Source organism: Bubalus bubalis, chromosome 16 (assembly GCF_019923935.1).
Source record: "Bubalus bubalis isolate 160015118507 breed Murrah chromosome 16, NDDB_SH_1, whole genome shotgun sequence".
NCBI classification, from domain to species: domain Eukaryota; kingdom Metazoa; phylum Chordata; class Mammalia; order Artiodactyla; family Bovidae; genus Bubalus; species Bubalus bubalis.
This window is the reverse complement of record NC_059172.1, coordinates 52,066,142-52,091,396: the sequence shown is the minus strand read 5'-3', so window position 1 is coordinate 52,091,396 and position 25,255 is coordinate 52,066,142. Positions and strand designations below refer to the sequence as shown.

The 25,255-nt window shown below is 46.0% G+C and overlaps 1 protein-coding gene and 1 long non-coding RNA gene across 3 annotated transcripts in view; both read left to right on the top strand.

Moving 5' to 3' along the window:
- UBASH3B (ubiquitin associated and SH3 domain containing B) overlaps window positions 1–25,255 on the top strand; it is a 153,092-nt gene that overhangs the window by 39,790 nt on the left and 88,047 nt on the right. The gene's annotated exons all lie outside the window — the stretch shown is intronic.
- Window positions 5,748–25,255, top strand: part of LOC112579689 — a 30,777-nt gene continuing 11,269 nt past the window's right edge. Inside the window, exon 1 of the long non-coding RNA XR_003103992.3 lies at window positions 5,748–7,475. This is a non-coding gene — a long non-coding RNA (uncharacterized LOC112579689). The remainder of the gene's footprint in view (window positions 7,476–25,255) is intronic.

The window sequence follows — 25,255 nt, the reverse complement described above, 5'->3', positions numbered from 1 at the left end:
AGGAGGGGGCTTTAGGAGGTGGCTCTTGTTTCTTTTCTTCCCTCCTAAACATTTCATACAAATATTTGAAACTGATTTTTTAGGAGAAAGTCTTTCTTTTCTGGACCGAAACTAGTGTAGCCAAGCAGCATTTCTCTCACTTCTTTGGGTATGAACTAGAGGAAGCTGGCCTTTCTAACCTGATGCTTTCAACACAGGACTTTGAATGAAGAAAGAGCAGCCATGGTCCCATCTCTCGTGCAGAGAATGCAGTTAGAAACATTGCCCTAAGCCCCTTGCCCTCTCTGGGGTGCAGCTGGATTCTCACGTTACTTCTCGGTCAATTTCAAGTTTAAAATCTTTATTTTAAAAGGTTTTATTGACCTTTCAAAGAAGTCAGTTCATCATCTGTTATGACAGTAGTCACCGGACCACTGGCAAGAAAATCCCCAAATGCCAGACTGTAGATTATTTTACAAACGAAAGAGATACCTCTGACATTTATTATTATTATTGGCCATGCCATGCAGCATGCAGGATCTTAGTTCCCCAACCAGGGATCCAACCCAAGCCTTGCTGCAATGGGAGCACTGAGCCTTAACCACTAGACCACCAGGGAAATCAGAAAGAGACACCTCTGGAATCAATGAAAGCCTGCCTAGATTTGCCTTCCAATGGGTGAGAAACGGGTGATTTTGTCCAGTCTCATGGTTCAGGCCTTGTGCTTTGGGCAGGGCCTGTCTGCTGGCTTCATTGTGCTCTCAAATGCCACAGTCAAAGCTCCCCACAGCAGACCTGGCTGGGTCCATCTGCCCAGGACTGGACTTCTGATCCCAAAGGAGGGCAGTAAGTCAGACAAAGTAAAGTCATAGATCAAGCTGGACTGTTTGTTACAAATATCAGAGCTTTTCAGGCCTGGGTCCATTTCTTGGCTCTGCCACTTATGTAACCTTGGACAAGTGACTTAATCTCCTTAAGCCCTGGCTTCCTCACCTGCAAATTGGCATCAATTCAAGTCCCTACATCATGAGGTTGTGCAATAATTAAATGAGAGAATGCTTTTAATGCACGTGGCAGATCGTAAGCACTCTGTAAATGTCAGCGACCAATGTCATGTTTTCTTGCTTTTACTGACCATGACTCCAGATCTTTTAAAATGGATAAGAGGAGAGAGGTGATAAGAGGAGAAAGCTGTTTTCTTGCTAGTCATTAATTCTTTTCATCAGAAAATATTTATTGATTATGCATCAGACATTCTCTAGACCTTGGGGACACAAAACCAAGAAGCTTATAGTCTACGGAATTGTGGTGGCATGGAAACAAAGAATTGTACTGAGGGTGGGATAAACCCTCCGGAAAAGTGTATGGGTGGGAGGTGGGAGGGGGGGCGGTGTTGTTGTGGAAACAGGGAGCAAGGACTGTCACATCCAGCTTGGGGAAAGGGCCCTGAAAAGCTTCTCAGAGCAGGAACATGGAAGGGAGTTTGTAGATTGTCAAGGCATTCCCAGCAAAGACACAGTCTACACAGACTCAGGAGAGGGGAAGGCAAGGTCTGTCTGGTACAGCGAGAGCATGTGGGAGAGTAGCCAGAGACATTTTCATTCAACACTTTCATTCATCAGGGATAGAAGGCACATTTTCAACCCTCATGGAGTTTAGAGACTGGTCGGGAGAGAAAGACAAGCAAATTAGTGATTATCATGTGATAATTGTGATGACGAGGGTACTCATGTAGTGGGCACACTAAAAAGCATGGTTAGTCTCAGCCTGAAGTGGTAAGGGAAAACCATGCAGGGAAGATGACACAACCTGAGACTTGAAGATCTGAGACTAGGTAAGTTGGAACAAAGCAGAGGGAGGAGGAAAAATATTCCATAAAGGATACAAGTAGAAAAGGGCATGGAGGTTTATGAGTGGGCATGGATTCTTTGAGGAGAAGTAAGCCTATAGGTATGTCTGAGATAAACAATGATGAGGCTAAGATATGCATACATAAGCTCATTCAACAAATATGTGTTGAGTGCCTCCTGAATTCCTGTGGAATGTTCTAGGCTCTGGGTAGAGGACAATCATGAAGTGGGCTAGAGAGCACAGATGGGGTTTTTAGTGGATCATGGAGTCTGATTTGCTTGATATGCAGATGTGACCCCAAGAAACAGTGAGTCAGATGGTGATCGATGAATCACTTTTCTGATTCTGAAGAACTAATGAAGGATCTTCAGAATCAATGAATCCTTTTCTGATTCTGATTACAGGGGGAGGGTCTCAGCTCAGTTAGTTAATTTTTAATAACTCATACTTATTAATCTATCTTTTTAACAGAGAGCTATAGGCCTTAGCTTCAGAACACTAAGAATGTGTAACAAGATAGTTTTGGTTTTTTTTAATTATTGGATATTTTCTATTGATGGCAAGTGAGACTAGTTTTCCATTTATAGACATCGTAACAAATTTTCTCTAAAATGTGATTGAGGTAAAGTAAATGAGACCAACCCTCCAATCTAGTAAAGTACAGATGCAGATATAGCAAAACTAACCAGTTGATGTAAAAAGAGCTGAGGCCCTGAAAGTACTGCTGATAGCAAGCTGTTGCAAACATTGGGAAGGGAGGAAGAGCTGCTAAGAGATGTATTTGAACTGGGGCTTCCTTGGGTGCCAAAATTACATGTGCCATATTGATGTTTTTTGGTTGGGCCACGTGACTTGTGGCATCTTAGTTCCCTGACCAGGAATCGAACCTGCACCATCAGCCAGTAAGAGCCCAGAGTCCTAACCATTAGACCACCAGGGGATTCCCAAGTGTGCCATATTGGTTTTGAGGTCTCAGAACCTGGCATAGAGCCTGGCATTTAGCATGTGCTTGACTTGGGGCATGCCATTCACAACTAATAAGTTTGGGATTTTAAAATCCAAAACTTGCATTTATTCCTTCTATTCCATCCACATCTGTCATCACTAACTTGCATAGATGCTTGGAAGGAGCTGGAAACTCTGGCATTATCTGACAGGAGCCTGTGGATGGACAGGAATTCCCATACTCGGACCAGTATGCTGAGAAGTGTATGAACCTGGGCCTCCCCTTGAAAACATGTTCTTGCTTACAAACATGGTCTCCCCTTGCAAACGGGAGTTCTCTTGACTCTTGTGATGACACTTCCACCCCTCCCGGGACTGTCTCCTGGAATCCTACGGTATCGCTTCATTAATCTCAGAGACATGACAACCGGAGATGCTGCATGCTGATAGCATCTAATTCTGTCACTGTTTCAGTAGTTCTAAGAGACTTTTGTGGTTTCTTTCTTACTCCTTAAAAAAAAGTTCTTTTTTCACTCTTCATAAGCATTTATGCTTGTCATGTTTGATCCTCTTAGCTCTTTGGACGTGTTGTTTGGACCCTCATTTACACTGTGCCTCTCTTTCTGGAGGTCTGATGATGTTCAGGAAAGATGGAAAAGAAATGCCTGGTAGCACTTATTCATCAGTTCATCAGTTCCTGCATCCCAGCCATATCAAAGGGGGTTTAAAATGCAGTTTTCAAATACATCATTTAGACTTGCCCATAGTATAGAGTGTTGGGAGTTTCTAAACAGGCACATTAAGCTTACAGCCCCTGGCCTGATGACCAAATGATTTTTTTTTTTTTTTTTTGGTCACTGCTTAGTGGCATGTGGGATCTTAGTTCCCTAACGAGGGATCAAACCTCCACCCCATGCATTGGAAACACAGAGTCTTAACTGCTGGACTGCCAGGGAAGTCCCCTAAATGATTTTAAATTCCTCAGTTCTAAGCACACAGAATTTTTTAAAATTTTATTTTATTGAAGTATAGTTGAAGTATAGTTTGCAATGTCGTGTTAATTTCTACTGTACAGCAAAATAATATTATATATCTATACAGCAGAATATATATATATATATATTCTTTTTCATTATGGTTTATCACAGGATATTGAATAAATAGTTCCCTGTGCTATACAGGAGGACCTTGTTTATCCATCCTGCATATAGTAGCTTTAAGCAGGTAGGATTTGAACCTTAATGATGATTCCTACAAGGCACTGTGTCACTACAGATATATCTTAAAAAACAGCTACATGCTCGAGTGAGAGGCACGTGTCTTCAAGCCACTGCCTGGCCTTCCTTAGGTGTGTTCAGTGCCGCAGCCGCATCAGAGCTGCATTTGCAGGTGACTGCATGGCCTCTGGCTTCCCGTCGGTGCAGGATACACAAAAAGCAGTCCTACTCTGGGGGAGGCCTGAGTCTGTTGACAGACGTTTCTCCTTATCTTGTTTTCGCATCAGTTGCAACACCGTGTCTGTTCAGAACAAGCGTAGGTGGGGGTTCCTCCTGCCCTGCCCTATGCTAGCTGTTAAAATAAGAGGGTGGTTTATCACATTGTTTTTCAAGCTAATATCAGGCCACCTGTAGTTGGTGACTCCAGTGGGTCATGGGAGGGATCTGTTGATGGCTAAGGGAAACAAGCCCAGCTTTTTAGAGGGGTTACATCAACAATGCACTTGATAGTCATTCGATTTTGGAAATGAGAATTTGGGGCAAGTTTGAGGTTTTCTTTGATTGCTAAGGTCATTGCTAAGTCACTTCAGTCGTGTCTGACTCTTCAGACTGTAGCCCACCAGGCTCCACGTCCATGGGATTCTCCAGGCAAGAATACTGGACTGGGTTTCCATGCCCTTCTCCAAGGGGCTAATGTCATTAGGTAGCTCTCAAAACATTTAAACTACATTTTCTTTCTTTCTTTCTTTAAAACTTTTTATTTGGTGTTGGAGTATAGCCAGTTAACAACATTGTGATAGTTTCAGATGCACAGCAGAGGGACTCAGCCATATGTATATACCTGTATCCATTCTCCAGCAAACTCCCCTCCCATCCAGGCTGCCACATAACATTGAACAGAATTCCATGTTCTGTATAGTAGGACCTTATGGTTATCCATTTTAAATATAGGAGTATGTACATGTTGATCCCAAATTCCCTAATTGTCTCTTACCCTCTTTCTTCCCCACTGGCAGCCATAAGTTTGTAAACTATATTTTCAAACTCATAAAATTGGACACATTTTCAAATCAATTGCCAGGAATTGTGGCAGGCAACTAACTGACCACTAACATTGTAATTGTGCTTCCTAATCCACAAAGCACTTACATGTATACAATTATTCCCATAATACAGATGAGAAAACTAAAGATCAGAAATACTAAGAAAATTTTGACCGAAGTCATGTGTTTCATGGCTAGTGACTGAGGGAGCTGGAAGTCAGCCCTGGATCCAAGTATCTCCCAGTTCTGGGTCCTTTTACCTTCACCATCCTGCCTCTTGTTTGTTTCCACCTTCTTGTCCAAGTTCATCTATTTGCTGCTGCAGTGGACAGCACCTCAGTGCCTTGATAGTTGAGGTTTAGGGAGGGCAAGGTGGCCATGTAAGATCACTGGGGATCGACTCATTGCATTGCACCATGGATTCATACGTTCACAGCAATTCAGAGCTAGAATTAAGGAAACAGACCAGTTTTAACTGAGAAGGCAGCTGCTGTGCTGGGAGCTTCATGGACCTGTCACTGTGCAAGAAGAGAGATACTTATCTACCTGCTGCTGCTGCTGCTAAGTCGCTTCAGTTGTGTCCGACTCTGTGTAACCCCATAGACGGTAGCCCACCAGGCTCCCCCGTCCCTGGGATTCTCCAGGCAAGAACACTGGAGTGGGTTGCCATTTCCTTCTCCAATGCATGAAAGTGAAAAGTGAAAGTGAAGTCGCTCAGTCGTGTCCGACTCTTAGCGACCCCATGGACTGCAGCCTACCAGGTTCCTCCGTCCATGGGATTTTCCAGGCAAGACTACTGGAGTGGGGTGCCATTGCCTTCTCCTCCCTTAATTCCCCACCAGCTTCTTGAGATAAGGTCTCTCATCACCATCTGAGAGAAGAGAGCACTGGAGCTTGGGGATACAAAGAAAGTTGTCAAACAAATAAGAGGAGCCTGAATTTGAACCTTGCGTTTTCTGATTCCAAAGCCAGCCTGGTCCCACCACCACATTCCATGGATGAGGAAACCAGAGCAGTGGAATGTGATCTCATGGCAGTAACAGAGTTGGGTCTCATCAGCCTTATCCGTCTTCTTCTCAGCACACCTGGCAGACCTCATCTCTTAGGGTTGGGATTCTCCTCTGTTCCATCAGATGAAAAGTAGTCAGCATTGTGGATGACGTCCCCTTCCCCCACCCATGACTCTGTAGTCATGAGAACTTTTGGTTGCAATTCACCCCAGCCATTGATGTCTACCTCCTGGTCCTTGTTCAGAATCCACCATGCCCATCATCCAGGCTCTGACAAAAGTTGTTCATAAGTGATACCATTTGATTCTTTGATTTTTCCCTAACTTGCAAGAAGATAGGAGCCCAGGTAAATGATAAATAGGCATCCGCTTCGAGGATACTAGAAACAGGGCCCTGGGGCATCCTGAGTGCCACATGTGGAGGCTCCCTATGTCGCTACAAAGGCCAGAACCTACAGTTGCCCGCACCCCTACCCCCTAACCCCAGTGTCCCTGCAGCCTCCATCCTGTTTCTTACACTCTGTACTCCAGCGCCTTTGGAAATCCATTTGCTTCAGTGCTGTCACTGATGTTCATTTTAAGTTGTGTGTAGAAATATATCATGGATGCAAACCCTGCCATAGGGATTAGTTCTAAATCTTTGTAGAAAACAGAGCATCAGGGGCATAGGAGGGAGGAATAACTGTAAGATGCCTGCTCTACATAGTTATTGCATTTAATCCTCACAACTCTAGGAGGTGGGTGTTCCTCCCATTTTCCAGAGAAGATTGGGAGATTCGCACTGGGGTAGGGAGGTTTTCTCATCAAGGTTTCCCAGCTAGCGAGCAGTAAAGCCAGGATTATAATTCAGATTTCTCTCCAGAACCAATACTCTTTGCTCTTTACTGTGTATCAGCTAGAGCATCTTGCAGGGAGGGGATAATATGACTCCTGAACTAGAAGGATTTCTGTGCGTGGCATGTGGAGCCATAGAATGGGGTCTGAATCCTGGTCCAGCAGAATCCTATTTGTGTGTTCTCTCTGTGCTCTCTCTTCTTTTCCAAAATCTCTCAATAATAGTTGAAACACATTAGGTGACCTATTTTTCTGATCTCTAATAAGCCCTACCATTATTAATTCCTTGACTCAATCAAGGACCTTATAATGGTACCCACAGGAGAAGGTGGAGCCAGAGGGAGAGAGTGGCTGTCAGGAACTCTACTCACCTGGGCCAGCCTGGCAACAAGTGTGCCGTGTTAGGAATCAGGCAAGGTTGTTAGAGAAGGCCCAGCGCGCATGCGCCTGAGAAGCCGGAAGACGCTATAGCCGCCATGATGCTTCTTGGAGCAGTTCTGCTGTGTGAGTGAGAAGTTAGTCTCCGGTGGTTAGCTGGGGAGCCGGAAGTGATTTTCTGCAGATTTGGTTTGAGATCTGACTCCTCAAGGCCTGGAAGTAAGTGTGGGGGCTGCAGGGCTGAGTGGACAAGAGAACTCTGTCTCCACTTTGGTTTGGGCCCTGACCAGAGTTAACCGTTGGTCGATAATTTTTTGTTTTTTAAATCTTTCTCTAAGTTAAGGACTGTTTGTTAAACTTTAGAGTTTAGCGGATAAACCACATTTTTTTTGAGTTTAATTTTTTCAATTTAAGTTTTTGTGTGTTTATCCTGTTGGCTCTAGTAATTTACTCCTGATCTTGAGGTAGCAGTTTGAAAAGTGGTTTGGAAGCCTATCGTTGACAGGTGAGGGGAAGCTTAACCTTGGGGAAAACTGTAAACTGCTCCAAACAAGGGGCTTTGTGCCTTGGGGACAGGCCCTGGGAGATTGTTTGCTCCACTTTAACCAGAACATCATGTCTCATCACAAAAGGAACTTTAGTGCCATAGGTGATATTTTCTGTTTTATATTAAAAATTCCCAGCTCCCAGTGTATTAATTCTGTCCAGCCCGCGGGCCTGTACAAATCTGCATGGCTGTGTGATTCTGCTCCATCTGCTTTGAATTTCTTCTCATCTTTGTTCGAAGGCATTAACAAATCTGGTTGTTTCTCGGGAGGGTCTAAGGACAGGATCCATTGTGTTTGGATTATAAAGAAACAAAAAGATGGTGGTGGGAAAAGTTCTAGTCGGTCTTTTTATTGTGCAGTGTAGCCTGGAGGCGCCCCCATGTAATTAACACAAGTGTGGAAAGTTAACTGTTCCATCTAAAAGGCGGTGGGAGAAATTACAGAGCATGGAAACAATAAAATGAAGTCTTATTAACACGTGCAAGGCCATTGCAGTGGCAAGTATTGCTGGTGACCTGATAGGATGGAAGCCTTTTCAGGTGGCTTTTTGGGCAATACTCACAGTTTCCGACGTCGCAGGGCTTTTCACAAGGAGATCTTCCTTCTGACATGCACCTCAAGGCCCTGAGTAGCATAAAGGTTTCCCCAAAGTCACAGGGTTGCGTCTACACTAGCACCATAGCACCTACCCACCAGCCCACTGCTGCTCGTAAGGAACGTAGGGTGGTCAGAGTGGGAGGGATGGAGGGCTGAGAATTGGACCAGTTCTTTCCTTGTGACTTTCCACTGGAAATGTCCCTCCTCCACCTCAAGACCTGTCCTGACGACTGTTGCCCACAGGGAGCCATGTCCCTCCTCTGAATTCCTAGGGCACGTGTTGGCCTCCTCCCTCACAAGGCCTGAACCACCATTTAACTGTTTCCTGTGCTTTAATCTTGATGCCCGTGGAGACTCCAGTATCCACAAGGGCAGTAATAGCCTTGCCCTTAGCCATCACACTTAGCTTGCGTACACTATAGTGTACACTCCACAGAGAGACTGGCCAACACCTCATGAGGAGAAATGGCCTGTTTGTTACTTAAAAAACCAAAATTATTTGCTTTAGAAATGAATCCAAGTCTTTGAAAACATTTCATGCAAAACACTAATGATATCCGCATGGAGAGAGATGTAAGAGTTTAAACTGAAGGTGTGGTGCAAGTTCTTACAGGAGGGCAGAGAATATCATCCCATAAAATAAAATTTATAAGACTTTATCCCAGAAAGTCTGAAGACTCCTTGCCTTCATCATTCAAGATCAGATTGGAGACTTCAGAGATGCCCAAATTGCTAAAGATTATAGAAACCAAAAATGCATATGGGGTTTGGTAAAACATGAAGCAGGAAGAACCATCAGATTTTAACTCAGGAAAATTTTTGTCTGACTCTTTGAACCGTATTAATGCAATTAAATGGAGAAGGCAATGGCAACCCACTCCAGTAGTCTTGTCTGGAAAGTCCCACGGACGGAGGAGCCTGGTAGGCTACAGTCCATGGGGTCTCGAAGAGTCAGAGACGACTGAGTGACTTCACTTTCACTTTTCACTTTCATGGATTGGAGAAGGAAATGGCAACCCACTCCAGGTTCTTGCCTGGAGAATCCCAGGGACAGAGGAGCCTGGTGGGCTGCCATCTATGGGGTCGCACAGAGTCGGACAGGACTGAAGCAACTTAGCAGCAGCAGCAGCAATGCAATTAAATGAAGGAGTAGAATTGCTCTCAAACTTACTACTAATCCTGATTTTACATTCATTTGTTATTTGTGTTCATTTATTCACTCATTCCTTTGGACACGTCACATGCTCCCTGACGACTGAAGCATGTCTGGTTCATTTTTGGAATGTCCTCTTCCTTTCCATTCCCATGAGCTTGGCTCATGGCAGGTTTTTCTTCATACGTGGTTGTTGAATTGGGTTAGTTGTAGACATGCCACATACTTCTTTGAAACATCTTTTTACTTTCCAAAACAAATATCATGCAAGTGATTCTTCTTGAAAAATCATGGGAAAATCTGCCTGATTAAGAGTCATGAACTAAGTTTTGAAACTTGGGCAGTTTATTGATTTTAAAAAGAAGTTTCAATCATGTCTAAACAGAAACTTTTTAAACTATGTTTTTAAAAGGCTACACTCTATTTACAGTTATTACAAAATATTGGATATATTCTCCGTGTTGTATAGTACATCCTTATAGCCTATCTTACACCCAACAGTTGGTACCTCCCACTGGTTACCAGTGGTTACCCACTGCTAACCATTAGTTCTCTCTCTGTGAATCTGCTGCTTTTTTTGTTACTGAATAGAAACTTTTAGACCTTGAGAATAAGTGGGGCCATGTGAGACTCCAGGGTTCTTGGCATGAGTATAAAGTATTGTTTATTGTTCATTTCAGCCCCTCATTTGTGAGAGCAAGCATCCTGCCTCTCAGAGCACAGGAAGGGACTGTCTGAGGTGGTTAGAGAAAGAGGACTTGGAATCCTGTTAACTGGTTTCAGGTTGATGGAAAAGCACATATTTCTAGGGTGGAAGAGAGATGAACAACAGCAAGGGCCCTGGGAGGTGTACTCTAGGGACCTGGCATCCTTGGAATGAGTCTTTTTGGTTTCAAGGTGGTGGTTCTTCCCTGTCGTGGCAGATAGGAGGATCTCTTGGCTCAGGGGCCAATGTCCCCTACGGGCTAACTCCTGGCCTTGAGAATGATTCACTAACCTGACTTGCTCAAGGAACCTGTGGCTTACACTTACTCTTAGAGATCAAAGCAGAGTTGCCAACAGCAGCAAGTGCTTTCGTAAGCTGTGTGTGAACTCAGAGGAGCCAAAGTGGGTTGATGTTTTACGTTGGGGCTGAGTCCCTGCCTCCAGAAACCTGCCAGTTGAACCGTCTAATTTGGCCAAATATAGAGCATTCTCCACCTCTCAGGGCCTGCCTTTGAGAAGTGGCTGGGAGAAGTTTTGACTTTGAAAACACCTGTTGCTCTTCACCTTGATGGGCAGTTGTCTTGTGAAAGGTCAGACAGACCAGTGGGGATGAGAACAGTTTCCACGGGGACCTGATAACAGGGGTCTCTCTCTTTTTTGGAGTATAATTGCTTTCCAATGTTGTGTTGGTTTTTGCTATTCAACAAAGTGAATCGGTAATATGTATACATATATGCCTTTCCTCTTGAACCTCCTTCCCACCCCTCTAAGCCATCACAGAGCCCCAAGCCCAGGGGTCCTAAGAGGCTTCAGTTGGAGCAGATGTGGAGCAGAGCCCGATTTTAGGGCTGGTGGAAAGAGGAGGCACTTTCCCTAAAAGGATTATGGACCAATGCCCCCGGAAACTGTTGTTTAAATTATTTTTTAAATAGAGAACTTTATCCCAGGGTTTCTATTTAAGGGCCACACTTTCTAGAGGTGGCAGTGTGTAGAAACAGGCCACCTTCAGGGGATAGAAGAAAGGAAAATAAAGCCACCCAGATGAAAAGACCTATGGTTAAAGAAGAATTTGTATTAGGACCCTAAATCTAGTTACTTTAGTGGAGGGAGGAGGCAGGTGCTAACCTGGCGAAGATGACACATTTGGCTGCATCCCAGCTCTCCATCTGGGCCCTGCCCAGAGAGACCCAGGTGGCCCTCCCAGTTGCCCGCCAAGCTCACAACTCCCAAAGGGAAGTGACTATGAGGCTGCAGCTGGCTCAGCCTAAAATCCTCTCCACCACCACCAACCAACCCAAGAGCCCGCAGTCCACTGTCTAAGGGCCAGTGACCCCTTTCCTCTACACACCATGGTAATTTTTCATAAAAACTGTAGAAGCAAGGGCTGCTTTCCTAGTCCTAATGAAGAGAGACTGTTTGCCAAAGAGCTACCATCCCTGATGTGCTTGTGTGGCCCAGAAGCTTCTTTGCCAATGACTTTGAATGTCCCCAACCCAGGGGGCATCCCCATCACCAGCTACCTCATGTGATCTGTTAATAGAGAGGTGGAGAGGCCTTGTGAGCAGGCAGGTGGAGGTGGATTCTTTCTGACCTTTCTATCCACACCGGCCATCTCTATCACCAGACTATGTGCTGCCCGCGCTCGGCCCAGCTCGGTCCTCAGAGGCTGTGAGGGCAGCAGATGACCAACTGGAATCCTGTGACCCCAGGTGTGGTGTCAGTCTCCACCAGTCACGCTGAGGCACTGGTGCACAAACTGCCTGACCGGGCCCAGGCCTCAGGCCACCTAACACCCCAGCGGCTCTTCTTCAGGAATCAAAAAAATGTTCATGGTAAAGAAAGAAGATAACACATTCTCTTATTTGCCAAAGCTCTAGTTTTTAATGCTGCTCCCAGATTCAGATCTAAGGCATGGGACTTGAGAATGTGTGAGTTGTTTGGAAGAATCCATCCATCCATTTCTGAACAGAGTTGAAAAGGTACATTTGAGACCTCTCTTCTCAATCTTAACCCAACCCCTTTGGTGGCTTCCATAACCTGAGCACTCACAGGCAGCCAGAGGTCTTGTTTGCACATCTGGGCAGCTGTGGGAAAGTTCCTTCCATAAAGATCTGGAGGAGAGGCTTTGTTGCCAACAATTTGGGATATGAAGTGACAGTGTACATTTTGCATTTTACTCTGGTACCCTGGATACAAGATTCCCTCGGGGAATTACTGATCCTCATCAGAGTGTTTTGGGGTTGAGGTGTGTGTGTGTGTGTTTGGGGGATGGCCTTTTTGGGGGGATGGACTTCAGAACAGTGAATTTTAGGCTTGTTGTTCTCTTAATGTTGGAATCTAGAGAGGAGTGGAAGTATTTCAGAAGACCTGTGTAGGTGGATAGGTCTAAAAATCTTGGCTAGAAGGAATACCAAGAAGTCATAAAGGTATAGTAAACTAATAGCTTACAGCTTAGTTCATATTCTGAAGAGATATGGTAAGACGGGGAATTTCAGCTGCACATACCTGTAAATTATTTTATGTATGCCAAGCAGAAAATTTTACCATTCTAGATAGAAGAAAATGGTTTGCCTTTATCTAAACTGGTCTAAATCTAAATTTAGGACTGATGGGCTATGTTCTTCACCTCTGCCTTTGGTCCCAAATCTTATCAATGTTGTTGTTAGTCCAAAGTGAAATAAGTAAGCGAGCACTGGTGGAAAGTTTTCAGCTAGTCTTCCTTGGGTAGAAGTGCCTCTTATTCTGAGATTGTATCCTTCCTACTTTTTTTGAAATTAAAACCTCCTTTCTGTTATGAATCATGGTGATAATTGGTAGTGGGGACTTTAGAATAAGATTCTCTGTAAATGAAAGGTTAACAGCTCCATGAGTCCACTCAAACCCCACTGGCCCCTGCTTTCAAAACACATTGGGCCATAAAATGCAAATATCTGGGACCAACTGATCTACCCATCTTCTTATAAGCCATCAGGCAAATAAGATGTTTCTGCTCATTGTGCTAAAAGTTTCTACAAACCAGTTCTGCAGGCTTTTCCCATACAGTTGGTTCTTGACCAGCATGGGGTTTAGGGGGATTGATCCTCCTTGAATCCATCGGTTCAACAAATAACTGTAGTATTTACTATTGAAAAAATATGCATATACGTGGACTTATGCAGTTCAAACTCGTGTTGTTCAGGAATCAGTTGTACTTGCTTCCTGGCCCTGATGGGAAGTCAGAGCCTTTTCTGGCTTGTGCCCTCTCTGCTTGATGCCCTCCTATTTTATCTTCTCAGTGAAATTCCTGACAAGAAAGCTGGTGTGCCCCTTCCTCCTCTGGGCCACCCTAGCCCCTTGTTCATACTTGGTTCTGGCCCTTACTTAGTCGTGATTGTGGTCCTGCTGACGACCACTTAATCATCATCTTGTCTGACTCTTTGTGACCCTGTGGACTGTAGCCTGCCAGGCTCCTCTGTCCATGGGATTTTTCCAAGCAAGAATACTAGAGTGGATTGCCATTTCCTCCTTCAGGGGATCTTTCCAACCTGTGGATCAAACAAACTGTTGTCTCCTGCTTTGGCAGGTGGATTCTTCACCACTGAACCACCTGGAAATCCCTGCTTACCATGATGAAAGATAATTATTTGACTTATCCTGTCTCACTAGACTGGGAGGTCCCTGACAGCTTATCTTTTTGTCTTTTTTTTTTTTCTCCTTGCTAAACGCAATGCCTGATAAATGTGTGTTTGTTGAATGAAGAAGTATCCTAAATATCAGGTTACAGTTGGCGTCTGTTAGACTCCTTTGTCTCCCTCAGTAGGAATAAGCAGCTAGGCTCCTTTATTATAGTCCTCATGATTCATGGATCCTGTGATGAATCCCCTCTTTGGCCATCTCTTCTCCTGACGTTATTGTAATACTAGTCGAGAGGCACTGGGCCAGGAATCTGCACACCTGGTTTCTAGTTCCGACTGTTAACAAGTCTTTCTTTGGAGACTCCATGTTCTCTCTGTTAAGGAAGGGGACAGAGAGCCAGGGTCTTGAAGGTTCTCATTATCCTCAACATCCTGCAGAAGAGCAGGCGGGAGGGAGGAGGGTCTCGGATGTGAGACACATGACTGTTCTCCAGAAAATTTCCCTCAAGTCATTTGAACTTGAGTTTGATTTGGAGTAACCTGTGTGTTCATGCATCCAGCAGAATCTATTGTCAAATAGATAGTACCATTCGCTTTATGTCCCAAAAGGCCCAGTGGGTTTTGGAATCAGAACATCTCAAAGTTGGATGTTCTGAGTTTGGTCTCCATGTTCTAGGAGACATGTAACATGGGATAGGTCTCCATCTGGACTTCAGGTTTTCTCCTGGGCAGAACATGTATAATGATCCTTCTGTCGTAGTTGTTAAGAGAGAGTAATGGGAAAATGTAACACATCCAGCATGGTGCCTGGGGTACACATGTTTAGCACTTGGTCATTCCCCATCCCCTCTCCTGAATGTGGGGAGCCTTCTCATGACAACCCCAGACCCAGCCTACTTAAACAGGAGAAACATCCTTGAAACTTTTCACCTTCTTTCCCTATCTGTACCTTTATGTCTTGTTGTTCAGCCCCTCAGTCGTGTCCAACTCTGTGACTGCATGACTGCAGCACCCCGGGCTTCCCTGTCCTTCACCATCTCCCGGAGCTTGCTCAAACTCATGTCCGTTGAATTGGTGGTGCCATTCGATCATTTCATCCTTTGTGCCCCCTTCTCCTTCTGCCCACAATCTTTCCCGGCATTGGGTCTTTTCTAATGAGGTGAGTCTTCATATCAGGTGGCCAAAGTATTGGAGGATTAGCATCAGTCCTTCCAATTCAGGGTTGAGTTCCTTTCGGATTGACTGATTTGATCTGCAGTACAAGGGACTCTCCAGAGTCTTCTCCAGCACCACAGTTTTCACATCCATACGTGACTGCTGGAAAAAATGTAGCTTTGGCTATACAGAACTTTGTTGGCAAAGTGATATCTTTGCTTTTTAATACGCTGTCTAGGTTTGTTATAATTTTCCTTCCAAGGAGCAAGCGTCTTTTAATTTCATGGCTGCAGTCACCATCCGCACTGATTTTGGAGCCCAAAAAATAAAGTCTGTCACTGTTTGCACTTTTTCCCCATCTATTTGCCATGAAGTGATGGGACTGGATGCCATGATCTTAGTTTCTTGAATGCTGAGTTTTAAGCCAGTTGTTGTTTTTTTTTTCTGGTGGGGGGTCTGCTTTTTTGTCTACCAGACCTTGATGTTTACTTTGTAAAATGTAGGCTGCTTCAAGAGAAGCTTCAGTCAGAGGGCAACACTGATATCTATTCCACAAGAATTTGGGAATGATGGGATTTCAGGAGTGAAGGTGTCAGGGACGAGCAGGGATTCATCACTTACAGGTCAGTCCCAGTAGAGCTGGCCAAGTGTGCTGCCTCATACATGAGCTTTAACTTCAGTAACTCAGAATGAGAAGGCCAACAGGTGTGGGTGTGGGAAGGACTAGAGAGTCATTGTGTGTCCTGCTGCTTCGGTTCCTTGTTAAGGATGGTGAAAATAACTTCAGCAGCCGATGGTTAACATGTCCAGGTGCGTGCCTGTGCTCAGCGGTCACCACGAACTGCTGGCATCCTGAATGGGATTCTCTAGTCCACGGCTTTTGCAAATGGGGAATTTGAGTCCCCACCCAGCTTTTTCTCCCAGAGACTTGGAAGAGATTATCACAAGGTCTCAGAAAGCTGGAGCTTGAAGCCATTTTTTGTTTGTGTTCATTCATTCATTCACTTGTCTGGGATTGAGAGAGAATTCTCACTCATAGATGTAAGATGATGGATAATAAATGACACAGTCTGGGCTTCCAGGTCCCCACAACAAGGGAAGGTGAGACCAACAGAAGTAAAGTTAGAAAGTATGAATGCAGTTTAGGGAAGACATCTGGGAGCAGGAGGAAGAACAAGCCTGGGATTGTGCTGTGAGCTGGGGAGATGGTGGGGGCCGCAGTTTGCAGGCTGATGCCACACTAGGCCTGCTGCTGTCCTTCGCGTGTGTTTTCTCCCCCTGTGTCCCCACCCCTCTGCTGGGCAGCTCCAGCCTCCTCCCATTTTTCAAGGAGAAGGCTCAGACATGTAGCCCCATACCTGACACTCCCTATCTGAAAAGTGGTGGAGCCAGAAGTGAAATCCTTGTCCGGCTGGTTGTAGGGTCCCCAACCTTTGCCTCCAGAACTCCGTGATCTTGAGCTGCAGTTAATAGTAGCCGACCTTGGCCAGGCCACAGCTGGGACAGTAAAGGTACTAAAGCGGAAGTGATGAGGGTGGAGTTGGCCCCAGGAAGTGCATCCTGGGGAAGTTGGGAGGCGAAACTGGTGGGCTCTGGAAACACAGAAAGCTTGTGCTGCACACCACTCCCCTAGAGCTCAGGTGCTGTCTCTCCACAGGCAAGGGAAGCCCAGGTGGAGGCTCGAGGGAGGGAGCAGTGGGGGGAAGTGGTGGAGAGGTAGTGGAAACAGCTAAGCACACCTTCTGGGTTTTCTGGGACAGTCTGCACCTGTAAGGTTTGCCTTTCGTTGGTAGTCTATAGGGGGAAAAATTATCTTGACAACTGCTTCTGAAAATAAAGAGCCCAGTGAAGTCATAGGGTCAGGAAGGAGGTGAAGGTAAGTTGATTGTGGGCTGTTGGAAGCAAGATTCATAGAGAGCGAACTCTGAGCGGGCCTGACTCCGGGCCTCTGTGTGCAGGCAGGATCCTTCCAGCCAGGGTTCCCAAGGAAGCCCCTGTTCCCTCGATAACATCTCTGGCAAGGAAGCTTCTCAGCTTGCAGTTCAGATTCCAGGAATCTCTGCAGCACATACATTTTAGCAGGGAGGACGCCATCCTCAATCCCAGCCCTGGAATTCTTCATGTTTTTAGTGCTTAGGGGAAAGAGAGGAAAGCAGTTGGATCCCATTCAAATCCATCTCCTTCCTTCCTTTTTCCTTGCCTCCCTCTCCAGAGAGGTGGGTCCCCCTCCCAGGTCATCAGTGACAAGGTTGTTGCCCATGAGTCCTAGGCAGGCTCATAGGACATAGGCAGGGAGGAGCAAAGATCAAACCAGGATGGGTAAGGGGGAAAGCAGGGCTGAGAAGTGAGCAAGGACGGGTGGGCGCTGGCAGCCCTCTAGTGCACTGTGAGGCCACCTCCTAGGAAAACATCCACCCAGGACACTTTTGAGCACATTCCCTGGAGATGTCAGCCTGCCCTTGGCCTTTTTGCCATCTCACTCTGCACACTGGGCACAGATGTGGAAAAAAAGCCAAGGTTTCTAACAGAACTGATGTCCTGTGTTTAGGCAGACCCCCTGCTTGCCCTGGTGGCTCAGATGATAAAGTGTCTGCCTGCAATGTGGGAGACCTGGGTTCAATCCCTGGGTCAAGAAGATCCCCTGCAGAAGAGAACTGGCAACCCACTCCAGTACTCTTGCCTGGAAAATCCACTGGACAGAGGAGCCCTGTAGGCTACAGTCCATGGGGTCGCAGAGAGTCGGACACGACTGAGTGACTTCCGTTTTTTCAGTTTCTTGCCCTGAGACTTTCTTCTTCACCCTCTAAAGTGAGAATGATGGGACTTCCCTGGCATTCCAGTGGTTAAGACTCTGTGCTTCCAACGCATGGGGTACAGGTTTGATTCCTGCTCAGGAAACTAGGCCCCCAGATGCTGCAAGGTGCTGCCATAAAATAAATAAAATGGGGGATACTGATCTCTTCCCCAGAGTCCACACACCCGCCCTCTCTGGGATACTGTGAGGACTGGAGAGTCAAAGCAAAGAACCTCAAGGCTAAAAATCACCCCAGGATTCATTTTGCCCATCCTCCCCCTCCAGTCCTCTCCATAACAATACCCACAGCAGACAAAGGAATGTGCCAGGGCCTAGAGACCACCTCGGAGGAAGAACCCACAGCTTCCCCTTGGTTGGGAGCCAAGTTCAAGTTGTCATGCGAGCTTTTTGTGTGTGTGTGTGCTGCATGGCTGTTCATCATCAAGTAATTCAGGCCACTCAAAAAAAAAAAAAAAACTTCCCTCAAAATGAGGGAGAAATGAGGGAGTGATTTGCAGCATCTGTTACTTCCTTTTTAATTGAATCTGTTCTTCTCAGATACCAGGAGCAAGTGCCAAAGTCAGCAGCAGAATTCAGCTGTGTACATTTTGAAGGCACTGAAAGATAAATTTCTGTGCACTGTATGGATGCAGATTGTACAGAAACCAGATGGCCACACTGTCCTCAAGGTCCTCTTGCGGGCAGTGACCACTCTAGGGTGAGATCAGTCAGTTCTCCTAAGGAGCTGCCTCAGTGGATCCATGCCCAGGATGGACTTGGAAACTTCCTCCAGAGAGGGGGGCATGGCTTCACATGAGACAGGCTTTCTCAGCAGCCCAAATGGACCCAGAGGTCCTCATGCCTCCTTCCATTCTGCTCCCCACCACCCCCCACATCCCCCAGTGATGGGTTGGCATAGCCAGGATCCAGTAGGTTCTCGTATATTGATTCTCCAGCCTTGCTGAGAACCAGGAGGGCTATCAAGGTGGTGCTCTGGAATTCTCTGCCCCACAGAGTGTCCCACCTGGAAGAGTTCAAAGCTGGGAGGCAAGGAGAGGAGTCAGTGGGGACTGCAGGTCCCTTCCCATTCGTGATGTTGAAGACAGACGCAGACATACATGTGCATTTACATACACGTGCACACACAAACCCCAGAACTGTGTAAAGCTTCAAGTACAGCTTCTTAAAAACAATTGTTTCCAGAAGAATTGGGGATTTTGCTCCATTCAGGAGGGGTGAGCCAGAAGCATACAGAAATGTACGCTTTGAGCTGAGCCCCAGAAAGTTTATTAGAAAGTCATCCTTTTTCTCTATAAATGGTAACTTTCTGAGCCTTCTTAACCAGAACTGGGAGATCGTGATGCCCCAGCAGCTCATCCTTCTTGTGCTGTGAGACTGGACAAAGGAGCTTGGTCAGTGTTCCCATTTCAGGCAGGGAAGTCGGGGCTCAGGGTGGAGATGATGCTTTCCCTCGGGTGCACGGAAGGTACGTGGTAAACCCCTCAGCACAGCATCAGTGAAGGGAGGCCTTGTTGTGGGAAGTCAAAGGCCTTCTGGTTGGCTGACGTTATAGCAGATGTTGAAGGCATGGAGCAGTAGCGAAGGTCAAGATACTGTAGATGGGAAAGCCCTTGGGGAGAAATATTCTGTGGCAATAGAAGGAAAATCATAGCCTTAACATCTGGAGAGTGTATGTTACTTGTCCAGGGAGCTAAGCTTCTTGTTAGCAAACTTAAATACAGACATCCTGCATTTTTCTTAGAGCCTTGCCCAAATTCTTGGTAAGAAATGTTCAGAGAATCAGAGTATTTTATTTTGGGGACTTAGAGTTTACTACTCTAGTCGCTGAAAATCTGGCTACATGTCACAATCACCTGGGGAGTTTTGAAAAATAGTGATGTTCAGAGTGTTCCCCTGAAGACTCTGATACACTAGGTCTTGGTGGACCTGGGGATGTGGAAGGTGTATTTTGTCTGTTTGCACTGGTAACCCAGATGTGCGGCCAGCTCAGTGACCTGATCTACCATGTCTGGCTGGTAACAAAACAGATTCTGTGTGGCTCACGGCACTGGCCGGGAACCTGGATGACCAGATTCTGAAAACAGGAACCAAGGACCCTGCTGCCATGATCCCTGTACTTGGGGTCACTCCTTTAAGGTTCCAGGCCCTTAACTGGAGGAGTTGATTGGCTAAGTCCAGGTCATTTGTCTGGATATCATCTGACAGAAAGTCAAAAGAGAACACCTGCCCCATCGCTTACTTAGGGGGCTCCCCTCTCACCCTTATTAAGATGCCCCCTAATAAGAATGGTGCTCAGATACTGGACAGCCAAAGCAAGAGCGATCCCTGCAAGTTCCCTCTGTCAAGGGAATACCACCAAATGTTCACCAGAAGTGTGCTGGGAACATCCCATCCCGCCATGGTCGGGAAGCTCTCCACCTTACAAGATGATCCATTCTGTCTCGGCATATATCCCATGATTAGGAAGTTCTTCACAAATCCACCTCCCTAAAATGACTACCAACTGGCACTCAGGTTCAAGTATTTCTCCAGGTCGCAGCTAAACATATATAATCGATATTTAAGAGAAATTTCTGAGCTTCCTCTTCTGCTTTCACTTTAACACTTGAAGCAGTTGAGGGGCAGATCCCTTCCTCCAGGAATCTGGTCCAAAGACAGCATGATGAAAAGGAGAAAGCACAGGATCACACTCGGTCCTGACTCTGAATCTGGCTGTGCTGCTGCTTCATGGTGTGACTTGGGACAAATGTATTCAACAGAAAACTGGAGATAGTAATGCTGGCAGATTTTAAGCTCAAACACTCGACCAGTGTGTTTCCTCCTTGCTCACAGCGAAGCCATGCCAGCTGATGACAGGGAGGCAGGGTGGGATAGTGGTTAAGAGCAGAAGTGCCAGGCACACCTGAGCCTGACTCTGGGTTCTTCTTACTGTTTGCATAACTGTGAACAAATGATTTACCTCTCCTTTGCTCATCTGTAAAACGGGCATCATAATAGTAGCCACACCATAGGGTTGTTCTGGAGGTTAAGTGAAATAAATGTCAAAGGCTTACATGTTGCTTGGTATATAAATAACACTCAGGAAGTGTTATTTCTTGTTCTTATTGATTGGCAGTTGCGGAGGGGTGGTGCATAACTCCTTGACTTGGACTCATTGCTGCTGGGGAAGATGGCTGCCTCTTGCAGGAGAGTCTTCACTCTGTTGTCACTGTCCATGAGGAAGGAGGGCACACACTGGTTTTTTGTGCTTTGGCAGCGACCATCCAGGAAGCTTCTGGATCAGTAGGCACCTGTGACTGGTGGGGTTTTGGCTGAGCTGTTGTTGAGGGCCATTGACTCCATCTCTTGCCAGAGGAGACACAGCACATCTCATGGGAGAAATGCTGATCAGAAAGTCCATGATAACTGCTCCTCTCCTCCTACTCCCCCCACCTCCTTCAAAGCGTGCGCGCGCGCACACACACACACACACACACACTCCTTTTTTCCTCTCTCTTTTTTGAAACAGGGAATAATTAAAAAACCCAAATCCAAACATCCAGCAGAAGTTTATGCTTGAATCTTAGAATACAACATATGGCTTCCCAACCATTGCCAGGTTCTGCAAACCACAGAGAGAGAGAAAGGCCTTCAGCCTCTGCCATGGCCTCCCTAATTTGGGGACCGTTTGCCACAGAGTCAGCACCCCTCCCTGAAAGACTTGGGGTCCTGGAGTTCAATCCCGTGAATTTTACTCATAATTATATTTTCCGCTCCTTTGAAAACATTCCAAGAATGGCCGAGATTCAAATGCTTTTCTTCCCTCTCTTTACTATTTTCTCACCTTCTGCATGGGGTTTAGAAGCAGTGGGGACCACAGAGAGAGGATTTGGAGGTGGAATTTTATGGTCGTGTCACATTGTTCCTCTGTTGGGGCAGAAAAGCTGTGTGGTGGTGGCAGCAAGCTGGAGCTGGTGAGAACCCACAGAGGAACGGGATTCTGGAGACACGAGTAGGCTTGGTGCTGAACCACAGTAAGGGCTCCCTGTCCACCCTGAGTCTTGGGCCATTACGAGGCCCTTTCATCTTCTGAGGTCTAGGGACTCTTCCCTTCCAGTCTTGGCTGCTCCACAGAGAAGTCTGGGTTATAGACACATGATCTCTCTACTGGGCAGGTAACACAACTGGAATATGGCCGATGGGATAAAATTTTCTTGTCTGTGAAGTCCAGATATCCAGATCTTTGGGTATCAGAACAGGCTGCAGGCTGTGTCCCAGAATGGTTGAGGGGGATGGGGGTGGGGGGTGGATAAAAGGAAAAACTCCCCCCTTTCCTCACAGTGAAAGACTTAGGGCATGGCTGGCCAACCTCCTCATTTGTGTGGATCACAGAAGAAGTCAAGTTGATTACAGACTCATGCCTCTGTCTCCTCTCCTGCCCAAGAAGAGAGACAGGTTCAGCCCGAGTTTCCTGAAGCACAGCTGAGGCCACAGTGTAACAAGCTGTGCAAGACTTGAGCAGCCTCTCAGGATCAGGGCGACTCTTAGGTCCAGCCCAGTCTCATGGGGTTCCCTCAAGGCTACCTCTCAGCCTGGGCCTGACTGCCTCCGTGTGGCAGAGCCCTCTCCTCCCTCAGGTCCCAGGATAACCTTCCAATATTGCCAGATTCCCTGCAGTGTCAGCAGAAGCGAGCACGGCCCAGCGACAGGAAGATTCTCTCTTCCCTTCCCTCTCTTCCCTTCCAAGACCTACTTTCCAGAAATCTTCATTGCCTGCCTGGGAATGGCTACAGCCTGGACTGACAGTGGGAGTGTTGGGTCCCTCCACCACTCCTAAGAAAGTAATCCTACCCACAGCATCCCATCAGAAGCCAAAGGGCCTGTCACTGTGGAAGAAATGTCCTTGCAGGAGCTGACATCTCAGCTCAGGATTCTTGGGAATGGGAATCCTCTCCCCACCCCCACACCCCACTAGGCCATCTGGATCCCGTGGGCTTGGCCACATGCATTTGCTGCGGCTGGAGCTGCCAGTCAATAGAGGGAGAAACATGACAAAGAGAAAGGCACTTGCGAGTGTCCACTGCCCTCTTTGGGGGTTGGGGGTGTGGTGGCTATAATTAGCTTTCTAGAACTCTTTGTTCACAGGGGGAAACGAGCCCTTGGAGATTGTATATTTTCCACTGCTCTGCCCCGTGATGTCACTACAGGTGCCTTCTGGCCGACCCCAAGCTTTTCGTTCTCCAGGAACTGCTGTGACTGTTAGTGGCAGTTTTGTAACTCTGAGAAGTCACTGGGGGCTTGGTCAACCACCAGCAAATGATTTCCTGTTCCCTTCTCCACTATCCCCCCCTCCTCCCCGCCAATGGCCCAGCCCCCATGACACCAGGTCAGCACTTGCTTGGTGAGAATGAATTCAACTGTAAGTGGATTTCTCACCCAAGTTTTAAATACCTCCAAGAAAGTAGGTGTACACATATCTAGTTGGATGTGTAAAATACAAGTCAGATAGAACTCCTTTTCCTGTTCTAAAATGACCTATCAGAAAGCCCCAGGGCCCTGAGTTCCTGGCAGCTCCCTGGGACGTCAGTACGTGGTATCAGCTTGAGAGCTGTGTCGGCTTGTGGAAGCAGTGAGCATATGGAGTCCAACGCCCTTGGTTTTTCTCAGCTCTGCTGCCTTTAGCTGTATGATCCTGGACAAGTTATTTAACCCTTGAGCACTGACTTCCTGGTCTGTAAAATGGGGGTAATAACTTGCCTCACAGGTTTGTGTGAGGATTAAGTATATGTGTTAGTCGCTCAGTAGTGTCTGACTTTTTGCAATCCCATGGACAGTAGCCCGCGAGGCTCCTATGTCCCTGGAATTCTTTTGGCAAGAATACTGGAGTGTGTTGCCGTTCCCTTCTCCCAGGGATCTTCCCAGACCCAGGGATCAAACCCGGGTCTCCTGCATTGCAGGCATATTCTTCACCATGTAAGCCACCAGGGAAGCCCAAAGTATGATATATGTAAAAGCAAATAATGAAGGGCTCCTGGAACACTCAATCATGGTATTTGTTGTGTTAATAGTAATAGCCTGGAATAAAGTATCTGTGATTAGAATGAATAAAGGGATGATAGAGGGTCAGAGGTGAAAAGCTGACTCATGGAGTGTGTCTTTTTTGGAGAGGAAGATAAGGTTCTCTGTTAGGATTCATGTCAATTTGGAGTAGAAAGAGGATGGTTCTCCCGTACCTTGCTCCTCCAGTGTGATGCAAATCCTCTGATGGACTTGCTCAACTGCAATTAAAAGTCATGATTTTTGAGCATTTACCATGTGCCACTGTTCTAAGACTCGCACATGTATTGATTATCTTAATCTTTGTTACAACCCAAGGTGGTGGGTATTATAATTGTCCATTTTACAGATGGATTAACTGATGCATTGAGCTTGGTTAAAAGAAACTTCCCCGTACCACACAACTAATAATTGGAAGAGCCAGAAAGCCACTTTCCTCTCTGAGCTTCATTTTTCTCTTCAAAGGTTGGGTGAGGGTTAGAGATTCACTAACGTCCAGAGTTCTGTGTGTGTCCTACATTTACTTGGGGAACTTTCTGGAGTATGTGGAAATTTGAGTTACTTTAGTGATGTTGGTGATGGAAAAAGAAACCATTTAGGAACCTTTCAGTGACCTGAAACTCTTTAAAATATTACATATTCACTTGCCTCCTTTTTCACTTCTCTTTCCTTGTCTTTGCCCTTCCTCTAAATGGGTCTCTGAGAGGGAAAGACCTGAAGTATATACACATCATTAGCTCTTAGAGCCAAGCTCCTTTCCCATCATATAAGTCAAGGAGTGTCTGAAATTGTTAAGAAAGTTAATCCTATGAATTCATACCACAAGCAGAGAAATATATATATATTTTTCTATTTCTTGAATGTTGCATCTGTATGAAGTGGTGACTGTTCACTAAACCTCTTATGGTCATCTGTTCATGATGTATGTGAGTCAGATCATTATGCTTCACACCTTAAGCTTATACAGTGCTGTATGTCGATTACCTTTCAATAAACCGGAAAGAAAAAAAAAAGAGCCTCTGATCAGAGGTTGTAACAGTCCAGCCTAGCATCTTTTTTTTTTAAGATTTTTTTCGTGTGGAACATTTTTAAAGTCTATTAAATTTGTTACAATATTGCTTCTGCTTTATTTTTGGTTTTTTGGCCTCAAGGCATGTGAGATCTTCGCCCCCCACCAGGGTTTGCACCCCCCACCCCCTGCATTGGAAGGCACAGTCTTAACCACTGGACCTCCGGGAAGTCCCCAGCTTAGCATCTTGAGAGATCATTGCAGCTGTTTCTCTCTTGCAAAGCCTAAAGCATTAGAAACAGATCCTTCAAGAATAACACTTCTTGAAGAGTCATCTGCTCTTGCTGTTTCTACTTTGTTTCCTCCT